The sequence below is a fragment of the Ruditapes philippinarum genome, unplaced genomic scaffold, assembly GCF_026571515.1.
Source record: "Ruditapes philippinarum isolate M1 unplaced genomic scaffold, ASM2657151v2 ctg131_1_1_1_1, whole genome shotgun sequence".
NCBI lineage: Eukaryota > Metazoa > Mollusca > Bivalvia > Venerida > Veneridae > Ruditapes > Ruditapes philippinarum.
Genome location: NW_026853741.1, coordinates 366,809 through 388,992, shown reverse-complemented (window position 1 = coordinate 388,992; position 22,184 = coordinate 366,809).

Here is a 22,184-nt window from a genome sequence, read left to right as displayed (position 1 = left end):
CAAACTTTGAAAAAAGATAGAATAGTTGTTCGTCTTAAGGATATTATAATCACTAATCCAATATTTTATATTTTTTATAACTCTTAATTTATTTTTATTGCAATGGTAATGACTTCTTAACTTTGCTTGATTCAATCATAAGCATGGAAATGGTGTACACATGGATTAAGCGTCAGTAAACGTCATTTTTTACTGAGATTTCGCCACAGGGAAAGAACTGTTGTGTACTGTTTTTTGTGCTACAATAAATCAGATATATCTTATGAATAACTATCTTCGCGGAGTGTACGTAGGCAAAGAACATGTTGTTTTATCTTGTTTTTGATCATAATGAATCAAATTAATCAGATTTATTGCATTTCAATATGTGAATTTTGTCTAGTTTTGGTTATATTGCGTTGTATTGATTGTCAATATACACTAGACTAAACCGCTTCAGATAAAAGGTATTCACAATCATATGTTCAGTGTCTTTTCAAAATAATTTTCAATTAATTTTAATATTACAATTGAATTTAAATATTTTTTTCAAGTCAGCTTCCAAAAGAATCATTCTTCCACACATAAATATGTAACAAATGGACGGGTCAATATGAACATGAACTGATATGCAATTTGATCTTTTCCAATTGGCACATTTGTGTAATATCATTGAAATGTATAGTCCTTTCTCTTTTAAACTTCTCAAACATTACGTCTCCCTAAGGTCTAGTAGTATATAACGAATAGTCTTATTTACGTTTCAAATCTACTTCCTTCTTTAAATAAGACGCAGAATGATCCGACAGTTGACAAATTAGAGCCAGATAAATGACAGTTGTATGGCTTCCATTGGCCATTTGGCTACAAAATAGAAGTTATTCACCCCTTAATTGTTTATCCATATAGTTTGTGAGCTCACATAGGACTATTTATCTTGCTTTATTCCGTTTATCCGGCGATAATTTGGTACATTGAAAACTGTTGATACATCAATGTCTAAACTAAAAAGTCATTCCTTTTCTTTGAAGATTTAATGAAAAATTAAAAAATCAGAAAATGATTATTGGGAGGAAGTTCAAAGATCTCAAGTGTCCGAGAAATTGAACTAGTAAGATTGTTTCTGATACTCCAATTTTGTAATTTGGACGTGTAAGCATATCAAATGATCATTTATATCATTAAACACATTTTAAAATAGCCAATGAGATTCCCTGATTTCAGTTTATAATTTTAAAATGACTACTGAAATTCTGTCTAAATTCAGTTCCTACCTGTAAATTTTACAGGAAGTCAAACCATTATCAGCGCACTTTTACCAAATTTGTTTTTATATTATGTACTGAATTTGTCATATGTGCTTCATCAGTAGCCAACACAAGAGTACAAAAACAAAACGTTACTACTGTCACGCAGGGTGACCGTAATAAAAATAAGAGTCATATATACTGTTGTCAATGTATTATATTTGTATTGTTATTATTGTTGTTTTGATCTCCCTCAACAAATATTAAGCGAAAATGCCAATTTAAGTTTTTTTTCTTATTAAACCGTTAATTTGGATCATTTATTTACCTGTATAACATGACGTTTTGATAAACGTGTTGTGCGACTGACTTAATAAGTAGTTTTTAACAGTGTCAAAACCCTTTTAAAATATTCCTGATTTTTATTAGTTCCTTTAGGTGATCACATTAAAAGTAGGATATTACATTAAACAAGTTAAAATATATGTCATTTAAAGAAGATATTTGTTTTAAAATGTGATTGAATAATTGGTATTTTGGTATATCTTCTAATATCAATCAGCGTTTGTCTGATAGTTGTATCTTATTAAGAATGAGCATATAAAATTGTCTACACAAATGTGGACTCAAATGATTTTGGAAAGCTATTCTTTTTACGGAATATTAACACCAATTATTGTTCAACGTTTTTTATTTCGAGGTAAAAAGTGTGTACGTGTCGCTAATATCGCAATAACGCGACTTTATAATGAAAATTGATACTTTATTATTTATATCTAATATATAGTTTTGTTTAATTGTGCAAACATTTGTTGCAAATGCACTAAAAAGTCACTAAAAAGTAAAACAATGTTTCTTTCATTTCAGAACGTTTCAGTACATATCATCCCAAGATGATATTGTGTAAAATGCACTTCTGCCTTCTGCCTTTGAATCATAATTATGTACTATATCATTGTTATTGTTGTAGTTTAATGAATGAACGCCTCCATTTTACATTGCACCAATCCTGCTGGGATGTGAAAGAAAAGAAAGAAATTGGGTCATTCGTCAGTAAGTAATATCTGTCATATTAAAGGAGACATTTTGTAGTAAATCGCTTTTAAGAGAAGCCTGGTGTTTATTAAGCACTACCATTTATAAAAGTTTTCATAAAATACTTCCTGGTAAAATTGTTAAGTTGAGTTCAAGAAACTGAATTTAAAAAGTTATGGAAATTTAATCATAAAAGCGAATTCGTAAAGTCATTAAGTTCGAAACAAAGTTTAAATGTTGAATAAATGAAGCTAAAATCATAAATATTTCAGAAAAAGTAAAATCATGAATACAATTGAGAACTCGTTATATTGAAATCGGGAATTTGATGAATTCATGATTACAAAATGTTCCTATACATGTAGTTCTTTATGTTCTTATGCTTTCGTTTTAGAGAATGCTACATTATTGAATTGATTAAGTACACGCTAACAAAACATTTAATGAACAAATCACTCATCCGAAACAGTTTAAGTTACTTTAAGTGTCCAAAGCTACCTTTACCTTTCAGATGATTATCTTTGAATTTGTTTTAAAGAAATCTTTCATTGGCTCATTTCGATGGATTTGATATCAAAAGGAAACAGCTAATTATATAGGTACATGTATATTTTTGTACAATTACAATAAATTATAACAAATTAACTGCAGACGAATTCTGCAAAATATCCGCCTTCCACTAGACAATGCGTTGAGGTTTGGCTTAAACGAAGGAGGTTCATTGATACAGACAGGGCTTTAAAATCAGATTCTCCTCAGACGGATCGATATGTGACAACAACAGTAACGACAGTATGAAAGGGAAAAGGCATGACTTGAAAACATAAAATAATTATGGAATGTTGTTTAAAACTGAAATCGGAAAATGCTTTTAAAATAGTTAAAGGCAACATTAGTCAAATTTCTATAAACTATGTATGCGGATTCTTGCTATATGTTTCGAACTTAAAAAAATACAAAATACTACCTGATGACTTTTGGGGATGTTTTATTTTTGCCATATGTTTCTTGTATGGAATACAAACATGTATTCACAAAGATACTTGTACAATTATCTAAATAGAGAGAAGTGCGAATGGTAAATACATAAACCTTTCTGCAGTGTTCATACTGTATATCAAAAGACTTTGCGTTAGCGTGAACTTTGTACAAAAAATGTAACAATTGAACATACAGATTAAATGATTACATATTAAATACCATTTTAACACTACATTAAATAAGTAATTGTAATTGGGTGGATATATTGTTTTATTAAGTCACGATACGTATCATCTATAACTTTTTTAGTTTACAAGTAAATAAGATTTTATCAGAAGTTCTTAATGTATATAATTATGTATTTTTCTATGTTTAACGAGGGTTAATCCGTTCCTATGACTATAAATGTTGCTTTCGCTGTCGAGTACGGATCCCGGACATGTCACCACCAATCATGCCGTAACAGGGTTAGTTTTGAAGCACAATGTGGTGATAAATTACCTCAATGCAATTCCCCTTTTGTTCAGCACAGAATACCTATTTTTTAACAATAATAGTTTCACCTATGTCTCGTTTGAGCTTAAACTAAACCTTCTTAAATATGTAAGATAATTACTAGTGTACAAAGTTACGAAAGACCGGTGGTGACATTTCACGTTCACGAATTCATAATTTCAAGATTTTAATATTCCATTTTTTAGAGATGATATATTGAATTTTTAAATCGTGAATTCATGAATTCGCGATTTCATACTTTCACGATTTCTCTTAAAAACCTGAATAAATGAAATCGTGTAATAATGAAATCGTGAATTCATGAATTCACGAATTCACAATTTCATTTTTTAAGTAAAATCATGAAATCGTGAATTCATGAATTCGCGATTTCATTATTTCACTTTAAAAAATGAAATTGTGAATTCGTGAATTCACGAATTCACGATTTCATTATTTCATTTATTCTGGTTTTAACAGAAATTGCAAAATTATGAAATCGTGAATTCATAAATTCACGAATTTACGATTCCATTATTTAAAGTGAAATCGTGAAATAATGAAATCGTGAATTCATGAATTCACGATTTCATTATTTCATTAATTCAGGTTTTTTTAAAGAGAAATCGTGAAATTATGAAATCGCGAATTCATGAATTCGCGATTGCATTATTTCACGATTTCACTTTAGAAAATGAAATCGTGAATTCGTGAATTCGTGAATTCATGATTTCACGATTTCACTTTTCATTTATTCAGGTTTTTAAAGAGAAATTGTGTAATTATGAATTCACGAATTCACGATTTCAAAATTCAATATTTGACTCTAAAAGTAATGAAATATTAAAATCTTGAAATCATGAATTCGTGAACGTGAAATCTCACCACCGGTCTTTCGTACAAAGTCTCTTTATGCGACTCGTATGAATACTCGTTTTGCTATACTTTTGAACAAATAATTAATTGAAAACATAAATATGGTTGCCAAATTGTAACAGTAAAAAGTAAAATTACACACAATAAACGTTAAGACCTTCACTACAAGTCTCGCACAATGCGTGATACCGCAATTTGAAATCGCTGAAGATTAATACAAGATATGGGCACTTTTACGATAGCCATTTGTACAGTAACGTAAGGACATCACGTAAACAACGTCAGAAACGTATATCAATTGATACAATGTTAATAAAATTGCTTTATAAATGAAATAAATGAGGACATTAGTCTACGAATATATGGAACGCCTCGTACAATGGTATGCAATACGATTTTTTTGTTATTGCCGACGCGTATGTACACGCAGTATCCAAATACATATTTCAGTATATGTTCAATCAAACTAAAGATTAGTAAAAACGGAACATGCTAATCAGCTCTAATTTCGTATTTTAAAATCCAGTTTAAACACTTTTCTAGATATGTTGATTATGATTATATTCCTTCTTGTCCGTATCTCCAATATCGAGTCTGGAATTCCAAAGATATTCTATTGAAATGATTCTGTAACACAAATGTTTTAATATCATGTATTGAATAAGTTTAAGAAAATCACAGTCAGTAATGCCTATGCTATGTTGTTAAGAATGTACATAACATTTAGACATTGACAATCTTACAATTGAACGCAGCCGAAATAATGAAATCAGTGTAATGAATAAAGCTCGTATGAATAATTAAGTTGGTTTGAGAATTTGAAACCTCTGAGAACGAATGGAATGAATTATGCAGTTTCGTTGCTTAAACCGTTTCTTTATTTAAATGCTTTTTTTCTGAGACAGTATCAGCCACGACAAGAAAATCAAACATTATAAGGAAAGGTAATAGTCCATTATATACATATTTATTATATCACATCAAAACAGTTCAATAACATCTTATTACTAGTATTTTTTTTGTGTGAAGAAGTGGCAAAATGAAGCCGTCCAGTATATATACATTGAAGGTTTGGTGTTTGTATAAGGCAGTGATTAATATATACTTCCTCCCACGCTATTAGTGCAGGCTTAAGTAAAAACCTACATTTGAATATGATGTAGTATATAATTATGTATCACAGGCAACCCAAAATGATTTAGCCTGATATAAAATGAAATACACGAGACATGGAAAACATCTGACTTTTCCTATTATAAATATCAAAAATATATAATAATTAGACACATTTACATTCCACAACACAATACTTGTTAAGAACTGCACTGCGCACACATCTATATAGTTTATTTAATAAAATTGGTATTTTGTATCGTATTGACAAGTGTAATGTTGTAATACAAATTTACGTTTAAGATTTTACATTAGATAAAAATTATTAAGATAAAGCACTATTAATAACGAACAAACGAATGGTTTCCATTTTGTTTATATCTGGTTTAATATAGAATTCCATAATTACATAGAATCTGGTTACAAAAGATATTTCTCTTCGAAGCTGATTTAACAAAAACATAAATATGTAGTTGTATATAACAAATTTCCTGCAGAACATCAAAGACGATGCAGTCTCGGTTTGATTGAGCATGTTCATTGTATGTAATGGAAAGTGTTAATTGACGTATGAACTACTACAACCATCCGATTAGAAATAAGCAAAAAAAAAAAATAGATAAAATTGAAATTATCACAGTCTCATATAATTAAAAATTATAAATTGCAGTGCACGATATGTTAATGTTATTTTTTATGATAGTTTAAATCATATGTACGAGGGGTGATCCAAAGATTCGTAGACACCCTGCAAAAAAACAAAAAGTAATAAAGCAAATCACATGGAATTCTAGTATCTTATTAAGTGAGCATATGTCGGCAAATTCTCAAAATATTGTAAAGATTGTACAAGAATAAACGATTCTGTACTAGTTTATATACATAGACATGACAAAACGCGGCGCAGCTCAAGACGTCTCAAACGACGTTATGCTATCATAGGAAGTAATAAAAATACGTAACCATTTTGCCTTATAACTTTTCAAAGTATTCCCCTTTGACCCGCACACATTTTTCATGGCGGCGGACCCAGTTATGGAGATACACACAATGTCCACGAATTTTTGGATCACCCCTCGTATACTGTACATTAAAGACACTATAATTAATAAATATATATTTCATTTCAAGTCAATTTCGAAAACAGTTCATTAGATAATCTTCAAAAATATTTCTTTAATACATGAACTTGGAACAAATAGACGGGTCAATATTAACTGATGCTTAATCTTTTCGAAGTCGCTCCAACTCGCACGTTCATTTAAATATATCATTGAAATGTATAGTCCTTTTTCTTTTGAACTTCATAAACATTATGACTCTCTTAGGTTCATTAGTATATAACGAAAAGTCTAATTTACGTTTCAAATTTACTTCTTTCTTTAAATAAGACGCAGAATCACCCGACACGATGACAAATTAGAGCCAGACAAATGACAGATACATGGCTTCCATTGACCATTCGGCTACAAAGTAGAAGTAATTCACTACTTAATCGTCTATACGTATAGATTGTGTGCTCACACAGGACTATTATCTTGATGTATTCTGTTTATCCGGCGATAATTTGGTACAGTGAAAACTTTTGATACATCAATGCCTAATAAGTCATCCCTTTTCTTGGCAAAACAAACAAATGTATTTGTTATGCAGTAGTTATGTCAAGCATTCCAAAAAGAGAACGTTATTTAAGTTTGATGTCCTTTAACTTATTCCTTAAGACCACCAAATGAATAAGATTTTCTGCCTATCTACTCCGATAAAAGAAACATGTTTAATATCTTACACAACTAGGGTTTAGAAACTTATTCACAAACACTGAACAGAACTAAGATCCTTTGTTGAGAATATATATACATGAAAAAACAACGAAAGATCAATTTGTGCAAAACAGGCATGGTAAAAAGATAGCGTGCCAAACCTTGCATAATATGTGAGTTTTTAAATATAATTTAAATTTGGACAATATCTTCTAAATATAGAAAATGATTACCTTAGAACAGTTAATACTTGTTATACAATATCTAGCCCATGAATGAGCCAGATAATTATTTGATTAGCCTGGAATCTAAGATTGTCAGTATTGAGATTTAAATATAATGGTAGAATCGGAAAATAAGTACGAGGGACGGTCAGAAACATGCTCCTCTCTTTCCACGTGCAGCTATATACAAACATTATATATTGGCAAACTACATTCATTCGCCAATAACGTGGTCAGTTTATTTTCAATGATAGTTGTGTATACACAGTATTTTGCCCTCTGATATATGATAGGTGTTTCGTCTATCATGGACTCTTTGTTAAGGGAACAACGCTCTGTAATAAAGTTTCTGGTTGCAGAAGGTGAAAAGCCCTGCCAAATCTTTCATAGGCTTAAAAAAATATTTTCTGATAAATGTGTATCACGTTCAGCCTTCTATAACTGGGTTTCTCAGTTTCGTGAAGGCAGAACAAGTGTTTGTGACAGGCCTAGGACTGGGCGGCCAGCTGAGGCGGTGACACCAACAATGGTAGCAAATGTTAAGGCTTTTGTCAACAAAAATCGTCGAGTAAATTTGGAGGAGGTAGCCAACATGTTTCGCATCGGTAAGGCATCGGCACACAAGATTTTACACAAACACCTATGCATGAGCAAGGTAATGCCAGGTGAATGCCTAGACAGCTGTCCGCAGATCAAAAGGCAACCAGAGTAACGAATGCAAAAGAACATTTCAGTCGTTTTAATCGTGAAAGAGATAAGTTTTTGAACCGCATTATCACTGGAGATGAGATGTGGGTTTATTATCAACTCTTACAAATGGCAATTGTTGTCTCACCCTCCTTATAGCCCCGGACCTTGCCCCCTGTGACTTTTATTTGTTTCCAGAACTGAACAAATTGCTTGCTGGAAATATAAGACCAGGGCGGCTTTGATATCTGCTGTTACACAGTACCTAAAACATAGGTCTACGTCATGGTTCACAGCGGGAATACAAAAGCTCCCACGAAGATGGCAAAAGTGCGTAGACGTAGGTGGAGAATATCTTGAAAAAGAGTAGAAAGATTTTTTTTTAATGTTTAATGGTTTTCGAGAACGAGTCACGAGAACGAGTCAAAAGTCCGGATATTTTCTGACTTCCCCTCGTACACAATTATTTAAGCAGAGGGACTAGCTCCTCTGCGTATAATTAAGAAATTGCATTTTGCATATAACTGTATTATTGTCGTAACTTTCGAAATAACTCCACCTGTCAGTCTTTTCCTTAATGACACACCATTTTAATATCTGATTTTAATATCTGATTTAAAGAAAATGCACAAATACTAGTAAAAGAAACAACGTTTACAGCTTCAATAATATTTGAAGTAAGTTTTGGATTGAATTTTTGTGTGGATACGTAGTTACACTGGCATGCAAAATTCATAATGGAGATTTTCCAATTTCATTGCTGGACAAATGTATCCCTTTTCCTTACGGGTACTCCTTCTGGCTTAGAACGTTACCTTAATAAAGTATCAGACTTTCTATGGAAATTTTCCTGGCATGATATGACGTAAGTTCCCTCGAAGGATTGATGTGGACCTATTGAATATCTGAAGAAATGGATTATTCACCCCAACAGAAAACAACAAAACTTACAACAACAAAAACAACCAAGGTATAATATCTTCCACTTATGATACGCAAAATTGTATATAGCAGAATCATTGATTCACCAACAAAATATCGACTTAGTATTTGCTGATGAATGTAAAAAAAAATAAGAAGTATACCTATAAAGAGACTCGGGCGTACATAGGTTATTTTAAAGTTTTGTAATAGCATTTAATTTTTAGATGCAGTAAATACTCACTACAAGAAAATGTTTAAATGGAACTATAGTGTTACGTATTCATGTGTACATTTATACGAGCGTTTATACTTTATTAATATGTAAAATATATCGAAAATTTGAAATTTATATCAATAATTATATGATATATCATGAACACTGAACATAATCTACCAATTCGGTTTTTTTATTTGGCGGCTATCGGTTTGCACAGTCATGTGTTTCCCGGTTCGTAAACGCTATTGGTAGTCTAGTCATTTGGAACAATACTTGTATGTCATTTTTAACTCGTTAAACTTTAATGTTGAATTATTTTAATGAAAATTAAAGGATGTTCACAGATCTCAAATATCCGGGAAATTTAACAAAAAGTATGTTTCCGATTCTCCTTTTTTGTAATTTGGACGTGCAAACGTTTCAAAGATCTTTCATATCATTATACTCATTTTATAAAACCCAATGAGATTCCCCGATTTCAGTTTGTTTTTTTTAAAATGACAAATGAAAATCCTACTTATATTCAATTCCTACGCCAATCGTAAGAATTCTGTTTTTAAAGCTTACTCGATGAAATTAAATTTCATTTTGCACACAAACAGATATCCTCTATATCTTATTTAGTATAATCATAATAGTTTTTCTACACAAATGAAGATTCAAATGATTTTGGCATGATATTCTTTTCGTAGAATATTAACACCGAAAAAAAGCATGTATATCATACTGTAATCAATTATTTCAAAAAATGTTCAATCATTGGCTAATTACGATGCATATTGATATTATAAGGACACAATATAATAATATAACTACATTTTATATTTTTACAATTACAATAAATGAAAACAAATAAACTGCAGACTAATTCTGCATAATATCCGCCTTTCATTTAGACAATGCCTTGTGATTTTATATGGTTTCATATACTACATTTCACCAAGGAGCTTCATACGACGGAATACTTGATACATACAGAATTTAAAATCTGATTCTCCTCAGATGGATCGATATGTGACAGAAACAGTAAAGAGAGTATAAAAGGGAAAAGACAAAACTTGCAAACATTACAGATTTAAGAAATGTTGTTTCAGACAGAAATCGGAAAACGTTTTTAGAAAGTTTTAGGATAACATAACAATCAAATTTCTATGAACTATTTGGATTCCTGCTATCTGTTTCTAACTGTTACATCCCAAAACTACCTGAAACGAGGATGTTTTATTTTTTACACACGTTTCTTTTACGGAATACAAGCATGTAGATCCGTTTCGAAATTATATAGATACTTATACAATTGGAGAGAACTGAGAATAATAAATACATAAATTTATAGTATGCAAGCTATAAATAACACAGCCTTGTACTATTGTGTTGTTTTTTATCATAAAGAACATAACAATTAAACATATAGATTAACTGTTTACATAAAACACAAACACCATTGTGACATTGCATGAAATAAGGAAATATACATTAAGTGGAAATATGTGATGCAAGACATGTTCGATTACCAACCTAAGAGTCTATTTTCGTTCTTAAGCTGCTGAGTAAGGTAAGTTTGGTTCACAATTGTTCATTTTGTATTTATATAATAATTATAAGGAATTTGTTATTGAAAAACTGTCGGTCAATATCATATAAAAAATATATGTTGTTTTATTAAGTCAATGATTTATCAAATGCAATCACTTTAAACGCATTGAGGTTATGAACGAATATTGCATACGAGCGTGTTTTACATATAAGCACTTGAAATACTATTGAATAAAACACTAACACCTGTGTAATGAAGAGAGTAAACAAAATAGGACGATATGTAACATTTATAATTATTTTTAGGTTACAAGTAAATAAGATGTTATCAGAAGTTTTAAATAAACAATGTATGTATGTTTTTATTATATGTTTAATGGGGGGTCCATACACCCGGTTGGCTATAAATGCAGCTTTGGATGTCGAACATGAAACCCGGACATGTCACCCACAGTGAAGCCCTTTCAGAGGTTATTTTGAAGTGGTGATAATGTATCTCTTTGCCATTTTCCTTTTGTACCTGCAAGTTTATGTTAACATGGTATTTAAAGACATAATTATAAAACCGTTGGCATATCGGATACTAAGAAATGAACAAACAAAATGTTATATTGCCTTCTGCATAACAATAATGCCAGGAAATTTAGGTGAAATAGTGTAGTATATGCTTTGTTTTTTCTCCGCTCGGCGAAAGCGTCTTAGAATAATGTATGTTATGATGTTATGAACATATTATGCGCCTGGCTATACAGTTGAAGTGGGATCATGCATGAGAGAAATGAAAGCCTTCTGTTCAGAAGACTTTTTCTGGTACTCAGCCGTTTCTCTAACTTATACCATTGACAATGCAAAAACGAAAAAAGACATTCTTCTCTATAAATATATCAAAGCATTATGGGGAATTCTATTTATTATAACTGTTAAAACAGCAAATATGATAATTTTACTAAAATTCAACCATGGATATGTTTCTGTTTCTTGTGCTTCTTCATTGAGCCGTATAGAAGTGTTTGATGCAGTGGAAACATTTATTACAGACATATCAATTTCATTTGTTGTATCAATCAGATTTTGAATTCCAATTTGTATTCAAATCTTTAGAAGGAAAATAGACTTAAGTAACTTTGATATGTAATGTATGCCATGCTAAGATAATAGCGTTAATACCTTAAATACTTACAATATACACTTTATATAAAATATTAAATAATGTACTATACTATTTTCGATTGCTAAATAAGCAAATATTCCATCCTTTGTGTCATAATTATTCTATCAAAATTATTATTTAAGCCTCTTTCCTTTCTATAGAGAGTATTTTTATTTTCTCCCTTATGTTCCTTATAAAAGAGAAGAACAAAGCTCGTTATTAATCTAGATAATGTTGAGAAAATCGTCAACTGTCTTTCTTTCTTGTCTTGACTTACACATTGTAAATTTCTAAGGCGACGAATGTCTGTTATATGGATCAGATCTATAATTGTTTTTATTTCTCTTGGGTGTTATTTTTCATAAAAAATATGTAGGAAGACGTTCTTAATGAAAATAATTTTACACATATTTAAATCGCATCAATGGGCAAGATCCTGGAAAAGTGACGTTTAGAAAATATCTGAATGAAATATCTTTATCGTGATTTATTATTTCCTTAATATTCAATATATCTACACTAAGAACAGCAAAATAAAACAAAACATTATACTTATTTCTTAAAACATACTAGTTTAACGCATGTTGAATTAAAACTAAACCATCTTGATAATGTAAAATAGTTACTAGACTAGTGTACAATGAAAAGTATTTTTATGCGACTAGTATAAATTCTCGTTCGCCATACACTAGTATAAACAATTAAAGCCTTTAAAAGGGTTACCTAATTGTACCACTAAAAGTACAATCACTTGCAACAAATGTTAAATCCTTGATACATGTCTTGTATTCAGCTTTGGTACATTTCGTTACAGTGTCGCACAATGCTTGAAAACGGTTATTTAATTTGCTCTAGAACAGTTCAAGATCGGGGCACTTTAACAATGACCATTTGTACAGCTGCGTCTTTAACCTCTGATCCAATTTAAAAATACCATAATATTCAGTTCCACCCATTGTTTGAACTCCACATGATGTTTCTAAATTCAAAATTTCACCATTACCATGATTTATTGTTGAATTTTGCTTAAGCCGGTGGTACGGGGGGGGGGGGGCGTGCACTGTCATTACCGTCCATGAACAGGCTCAATCAAACCGAGCCTGCAACATTTTCAATTTTGTCTCATAATTTCTCTCTATCTTATACAAGTATTTGATGGTAACGTAATGACAGCACGTAAGCACCGTCTGAAACGCCTAGTTTACAATCGGATATGGTACGAATTTTTGTTCTTGCCGACGCGTATGTGCAAGCAGTATCCAAATACATTTTTTGGTATATATTCATTCAAACTCTAAATTAGTATAGAAACATGTTAGCCAGCTCTAATTTCGTTTTTTAAGATAAAGTCTGAACAATATTCTAGATATTCTACTGGATATGATATATTTTTCTTGTCTTTATCTTCAATATCGATTCTGGAATTCCAGAGACATTCTTTTGAAATTATTCTGTAACACGAAGGCTTAAATATCATGTATTCAATAAATTGTAGAAAATCACAGTCAGTAATGCCTATGCTATCTTGTTAAGAATGTTCATAACATTTAGACATTGACAATCTTTTAAATTGAACGCAGCCGAAATAATGAAATCAGTGTAATGGATAAAGCTCGAGTTGTATGAATAATTAAGTTGTTTTGAAAATGTGAAACCTCTGAGAAGGAATGGAATGATTTATGCAGTTTCGTTGCTTTATCAATTTCTTTATTTAAATGCTACTTTTCTGAGACAGTATCAGCCACGAACGAAAAAATATCAAACTTTATATGGAAAGGTAATGGTCAACTATATACATTTTATTATATCACAACAAAGCCGTAGAATGTCATCTTATAACTAATATTTTGTTTTTGTGAAGAAGTGGAAAAATGAAGCCTTCCAGTATATACACATTGAAGGTTTGATGTTTGCACAAGGCAATAACTAATATAAACTTGAGTACTGGCTTAAGTAAAAAACCTACATTTAAATATGGTGTAGTATATAGAGGTTATTCGAGTTTTTTCTATAAATACATGATTTATTTTCATCGAGTGGTATGAAAATAAATATTTCACAAGTGGCGGTAGCCACGAGTGAAATATGGTAATTTTCATGCCACAAGATGAAAATAAATCATTTATTTATAGAAAAAAACTTGAATTTTCTGTTTATTATATACATTTTTTCTCTTTTTTGACATTAAAATTTGAAAGACTTTCCCTTAAATTTTGTGTACTGGCAGAATTTATAAGAAAGTAGTCCGGCAAGACACCAGTGAAAATACGGAAAATATGTTTCACTGCAGTGAAAAATAAATTTTTACAGTGAAAATATGGAAAATGAAAATACATATTTTATTTCATCAATATTTCTCAATATTTCATTTATAAGTATATAATAAATAATTATGTATCACTGGCAAGTCAAAATGATTTAACCTGATATAAAATGCAATAGATGAGACATGGAAAACATCTGATTTTTCCTATTACAAATATCAAACATATATAATCATTAAACACATCTACATTCTACAACACAATAATTGTTAAGAACTGCACTGCACACACATCTATATAGTTTATTTAATAAAATTGGTATTTTGTATCGTATTGACAAGTGTAATGGTGTAATACAAAATTTATTTTGATCGAATTAACAAATACCATGACAACGGAATAACCGAAAAAGAATACCAAATTTTCATATATCTTGAAATTGTCTAACAAAGGGAAAAAACACAAACAAAATGTTTCTAAAACGACATTTCTTCTTTTCCCAGATGTGTATCTTAATGTCGATGCTTTTTAGACTTCCTTTCAATGTTATGTTTTTATGCTTGAAATCATACTGTTTTTTGTCTTTGTGTTTCATCCGTTTTATTACACAAGCAAACCTAATAAGATAGACAATAACAATATCTACAATATGCTTACCTTATAATTCCTTGAAATATACATTTATATATGCATTCATTGGAGACTTCCCTTTCTTGTTAATCTTGTTTTTCATATTTGAAATGCTATTTATATAAAATAAAAATCATTTTCCTGTTTTAATTAATGGAATAATATATTGGCAAGACATTGTTAAGCAGTACAATTTATTTCACATATGTCATAATAATCACTACTGAATAAGAAGCACAGAACTTAGAATAAAATAATGTAAAACTAGGATTATTTTTATTGAACATCAATAAGATATGTAATGGTAAGCCTTGTATTTTTCTTAAGAAAATGAAATAAATTAACCGTATAATAGGGTGTTTTCATTAATTACAAATATTACAAATTGAAGTTTAAGATTTTACATTAGATAAAAATTATTAAGATAAAGCACTATTAATAACGAACAAACGAATGGTTTCCATTTTGTTTATATATGGTTTAATATAGAATTCCACAATTACATAACATCTGGTTACAAAGGATATTTCTCCGTGAAGCTGATGTATTTTTTCTCCGACAAAAACATAAATCAGATGTTATATATGTAGTTGTAATATCTATAACAAATTTCCTGCAGAACATCAAAGACGTCAAAGACGATACAGGCTCGGTTTTATTGAGTCTGTTCATCTGTTCATTGTATGTAATCGAAAGTGCAAATTACCGTATGAACTACTACAACCACCCAATTAGAAATAAGCAAAAAAAATAAAAATACATGAACTTTGAACAAATAGACGGGTCAATATTAACTGATGTGCAGTTTAATCTTTTCGAAGTCGCTGCATTCCGCACGTTCATTTAATAATATCATTGAAATGTATAGTCCTTTTTCTTTTGAACTTCACAAATATTACGACTCTCTTAGAGTCATTAGTATAAAACGATAAGTCTAATTTACGTTTCAAATTTACTTTCTTCTTTAAATAAGTCACATAATCACCCGACGCGATGACAAATTAGACCCAGACAAATGACAGATACATGGCTTTCATTGACCATTCGGCTACAAAGTATAAGTAATTCACTACTTAATCGTCTATACGTATAGTTTGTGTGCTCACATAGGACTATTTATGTTGATGTATTCTGTTTATCCGGCAATAATTTGGTACTGTTCATACATCAATGCCTAATACGTCATCCCTTTTCTTGGAAAAACAAACACATTTATTTGTTAAGCAGTAGTGATGTCCAGCATTCCAAAAGAGAACGTAATTTAAGTTTGATGTCCTTTAGCTTATTCCTTAAGACCACCAAATGAATAAGATTTTTTGCCTATCTACTCCGAAAAAAAACATGTTTAATATCTTACACAACTAGGGTTTAGAAACTTATTGACAAACACTGAACAGAACTAAGATCAATTTGTGCAAAACAGGCATGGTAGAAAGATAGCGTGCCAAAACTTGCATAATATGTGAGTTTTTAAATATAATTTAAATTTGGACAATATCTTCTAAATATAGATAATGATTACCTTAGAACAGTTAATACTTGTTATACAATATCTAGCCATTGAATCAGCCAGATAATTATTTGATTAGCCTGGAATCTAAGATTGTCAGTATTGAGATTTAAGTATAATGGTAGAATCGGAAAATCAGTACACAATTATTTAATCAAGCAGAGAGACAAGCTCCTCTGCGTATAATTAAGAAATTGCATTTTGCATATAACTGTATTATTGTCGTAACTTTCGAAATAACTTCACTTGTCAGTCTTTTCCTTAATCACACACCATTTTAATATCTAATTTAAAGAAACTGATGCATTAATACTAGTAAAGGGAACAAAGTTTACTGCTTCTATAATATTTGAAGTAAGTTTTGGATTGAATTTTGGTGTGGATACGTAGTTACACTGGCATGCAAAATTCATAATGGAGATTTTCCAATTTCATTGCTGGACAAATGTATCCTTTTTTCCTTACGGGAGTTCTTTCTGGCATAGAAAGTTACCTTAATAAAGTATCAGACCTTCTATGGAAATTTTCCTAGCATGATATGACGTAAGTTCCCTCGAAGGATTGACGTAGACCTATTGAATATTTGAAAAAAATGGATTATACACCAACAACAGAAAACAACAAAAACTACAACAACAAAAACAACTAAGGTATCATATCTTCCACGCATGATATGCAAAATTGTATACAGCAGAATCATTTATTCACCAACAAAATATCAATAAGTATTTTGTGATGAATATAATAAAAACAAGAAGTATACCTATTAAGAGACTCGCCCTTACTTACATAGGTTATATAAAAGTTTTGTGATAGCATTTAATTTTTAGATGCAGTAAACACTCACTACAAGATTTTAAAATGGAACTATAGTGTTACGTATTCATGTGCACATTTATACGAGCGTTTATGCTTTATTAATATGTAAAATATATCGAATATTTGAAATTAATATCAATAATTATATGATATATCATGAACACTGAACATAATCTACCAGTTCGGTTTTTTATTTGGCGTCTATCGGTTTGCACATGTGTTTTAGGGTTCTTAAACGCTATTGGTAGTCTAGTCATTTTGAACAATACATAAATGTCATTTATAACTCGTTAAACTTTAATATTGAATTATTTTTAACAAAAATGTTTAATGTTTATTTGAAGGATGTTCACAGATCTCAAATATCCGGGAAATTTAACAAAAAAGTATGTTTCCGATACTCCTTTTTGTAATTTGGACGTGCAAAAGTTTCAAAACACAAAAATGACCTTTCATATCATTATACACATCTTAGAATAGCAAATGGGATTCCCCGATTTCAGTTTGTAATTTTAAAATGACAAATGAAAATCCTACTTATATTCAGTTCCTACGCCAATCGTAAGAATTCTGTTTTTAAAGCTTACTGGATGAAATGGAATTTCATTTTACACACAAACAAATATCCTCTATATCTTATTTAGTATATTCATGATAGATTTTCTACACAAATGAAGACTCAAATGATTTTGGGATGATATTCTTTTCGTAGAATATTAACACTGATTTCATTTCGAGGTAAAAAGTGTGCAGTGTGGCTAATATCGCTATAACGCGGCTTAAATAAAAGTTAATAAGATATTTTTGATAAATTGTGCATTCATAAGAACTTTTATGCATTTGCTCTAAATAGTCACTTAAAAGTATAACGATGTTTCTTTCATATCATATCAGGAAATTTCATTACATATCCAAAAATGATATTGTCCAGAATGCACTTCTTCCTTCTGCTATTAAATCAAATTTATCTACTATATCATTGTTATTAATACAGTTCAATAAATGTATTTTATTGAACACGCCTCCATTTTACATTGTACCAATCAAAGAAAAGCAAGAAATTTAAACCGACTCTTGGCCATTCACCAGTCAATAAAATCTATAATATTAAAAGAGACAGTTCTGAATAAATCGCTTTTAAGGGAAGCCTGCGTTTTATTAAGCACTTTCATAAATAAAAGTTTTCATAAAAGAATGTATGGTGAAAATGTGATCGTGAGTTCATGAAACTGAATTTGAGAAGTTAAAATTATTGTGAAATGTTGAAGGTGAATTCGTTAGATTCATTTAGACTTTTGTTTTGAATTAGTAAAGTTTAAACGTTGAATTAATGAAGTAGAAATCATGAATTGATCAATTCAATATATAAAAGTCGGGAATCCGTGATATTAAAATCGGGAATTCGTTCCAATTGATGAATTGAATTAATGATTACGAAATCATCCTATAGTTCTTATATATATCATTATGTTAAGAGAATGCAACATTACATTTTATTGTTTTATTACATGCCAACAAAGCATTTAATGTACACTCACCCGAAGCAGTTTTAGTTGCTGTTAGTTTCCAAAACTATCCCCACCTTTCAAATTATCTGACAAAAAGCATGTATATCATACTGTAATCAATTATTTCTAAAAATGTTTCATCATTGGCTTTTTACGATGCATATTGATATTATAAGGACACAATATAATTATATAACTACATTTTATATTTTTACAATTACAATAAATGAAAAACAAATAAACTGCAGACTAATTCTGCATAATATCCGCCTTTCATTTAGACAATGCCTTGAGATTTTATATGGTTTCATATACTACATTTCACCAAGGAGCTTCATATGACGGAATATTTGATACATACAGAATTTAAAATCTGATTCTCCTCAGACGGATCGATATGTGACAGAAACAGTAAAGAGAGTATAAAGGGGAAAGACATAACTTGCAAACATTACAGATTTAAGAAATGTTGTTTCAGACAGAAATCAGAAAACTTTTCAGAAAGTTTTAGGATAACATAACAATCAAATTTCTATGAACTATTTGGATTTCTGCTATCTGTTTCTAACTGTTACATCACAAAATCTACCTGAAACGAGGATATGTTGTATTTTTTGCACACGTTTCTTTTACGGAATACAAACATGTAGATCCGTTTCGAAATTATATAGATACTTATACAATTATACAATTGGAGAGAACTGCAAATAATAAATACATACATTTATAGTGTGCAAGCTATAAATGACACAGCCTTGTACTATTGTGTTGTTTTTATCATAAAAAACGTAGCAATTGGACATATAGATTAACTGTTTACATAAAACACAAGCACCATTGTGACATTGCATGAAATAAGGATATATACATTGAGTAGAAATATGTGATGCAAGACATGTTCGATTACCAACCTAAGAGTCTATCTTCGTTCTATAGCTGCTGAGTAAGGTAAGTTTGGTTCACAATTGTTCACTTTGTATTAACTTAACTGTAGGTCAATACTAAAAAAATATATGTTGTTATATTACGCAAATGATTCACCATATGCGATCACTTTAAACGCATTGAGGTAATGAACGAATATTGCATACGAGCGTGTTTTACAGATAAGCACTTGAAATACTATTGAATAAAACACTAACACCTGTGTAATGAATAGAGTAAACAAAACAAAATATGACGATATGTAACATTTATAATTAATTTTAGTTTACAAGTAAATAAGATAATATCAGAAGTTTTAAATAAACAATGTATGTATGTTTTTATTATATGTTTAATTGGGGTCATTACGCCGGGTTGGCTATAAATGCAGCTTTGGATGTCGAGCACGAAACCCGAACATGTCACCACCAGTGAAGCCCTTTCAGAGGTTATTTTGAAGTGGTGATAATGTATCTCTTTGCCATTTTCCTTTTGTACCTGCAAGTTTATGTTAACATAGTATTTAAAGACGTTGTTATAAAACAGATGGCATATCGGATACTAAGAAATGAACAAACAAATTGTTATATTGCCTTCTGTATAACAATAATTCCAGTAAATTTAGGTGAAATAGTGTAGTATATGCTTTGCTTTTTCTCCGTTCGGCGAAAGCGTCTTAGAATAATGTATGTACATATTATGCGCCTGCTGGCTATACATTTGATGTGGAAACATGCATGAGAGAAATGAAAGCCTTCTGTTCGGAAGACTTTTTCTGGTACTCAGCCGTTTCTCTAACTTATACTATTGACAATGCAAAAACGAAAAAGACATTATACTCTAAAAAAAATTAAATCTTTATGGGGAAATTCTATTACAGTAAATATGATAATTTGACGATAAATTCAACCATGGATATGTTTCTGTTTCTTGTGCTTCTTTATTGAGCCGTATAGAAGTGTTTGATGCAGTGAAAACAAATATTACAGACATATCAATTTCATTTGTTGTATCAATCAGATTTTGAATTCCAATTTGTATTCAAATCTTAAGAAGGAATTATAGACAAGTGCCTTTGATATGAAATGTATGGTAGTCTAAGATAATAGCGTTAATACCTGAAATACTTCCAATATACACTTTATATAAAATATTAAATAATGTACTGTACTATTTTTCGATTGCTAAATAAGCAAATATTCAACCCTTTGTGTCATAATTATTCTATTAAAAATATTATTTAAGCCTCTTTCCTTTTTATAGAGAGTATTTTTATATTCTCCCTTATGTTCCTTATAAAAGAGAAGAAAATAGCTCGTTATGAATCTAGATAATGTTGAGAAAATCGTCAGCTGTCTTTCTTTCTTGTCTTGACTTACACATTGTAATTTTCTAAGGCGACGAATGTCTGTTATATGGAACAGATCTATAATTGTTTTTATTTCTCTTGGGTGTTATTTTTCATACACAATCCTGAGAGTAAAAATAAAATATGTAGGAAGACGTTCTTAATGAAAATAATTTTACACAGATTTAAATCGCATCAATGGGCAAGATACTTGGAAAGTGACGTGTAGAAAATATCTGAATGAAATATGTTTATCGTGATTCATTATTTAATTACAATTCAATATATCTACACTAAGAACAACAAAATAAAACAAAACATAATACTTATTTCTAAAAACATACTAGTTTAACGTATGTTGAATTAAAACTAAACCTTCTTGATAATGTAAAGTAGTTCCTAGACTAGTGTACAATGAAAAGTAGTTGATGCGACTAGTATAAATTCTCGTTCGCCATACACTAGTATAAACAATTAAAGCCTTTAAAAAGGTTACCTAATTGTACCACTAAAAGTACAATCACTTGCAACAAATGTTAAATCCTCGATACATGTTTTGTATTCAGCTTTGGTACATTTCGTTACAGTGTCGCACAATGCTTGAAAACGGTTATTTAATTTGCTCTAGAACAGTTCAAGATCGGGGCACTTTAACAATGACCATTTGTACAGCTGCGTCTATAACCTCTGATCCAATTCAAAAATACCATTGTATTCAGTTCCACCCATTGTTAACTCGTTTAAGACACACGGATACTTTTACCTGGGTACCATACGCTGCTTTTCATGGAATGGCACGAAAGGTTATGTAATAACCTCCGTATGAACACATCTGTGGATGTTTCTAAATTCAAAATTTCATCATTACCATGATGTAATGTTGAATTATGCTTAAGCCGGTGGTAGGGGGTGTGGACTGTTAATTGCACTTCCCATTACCGTCCATGAACAGGCTCA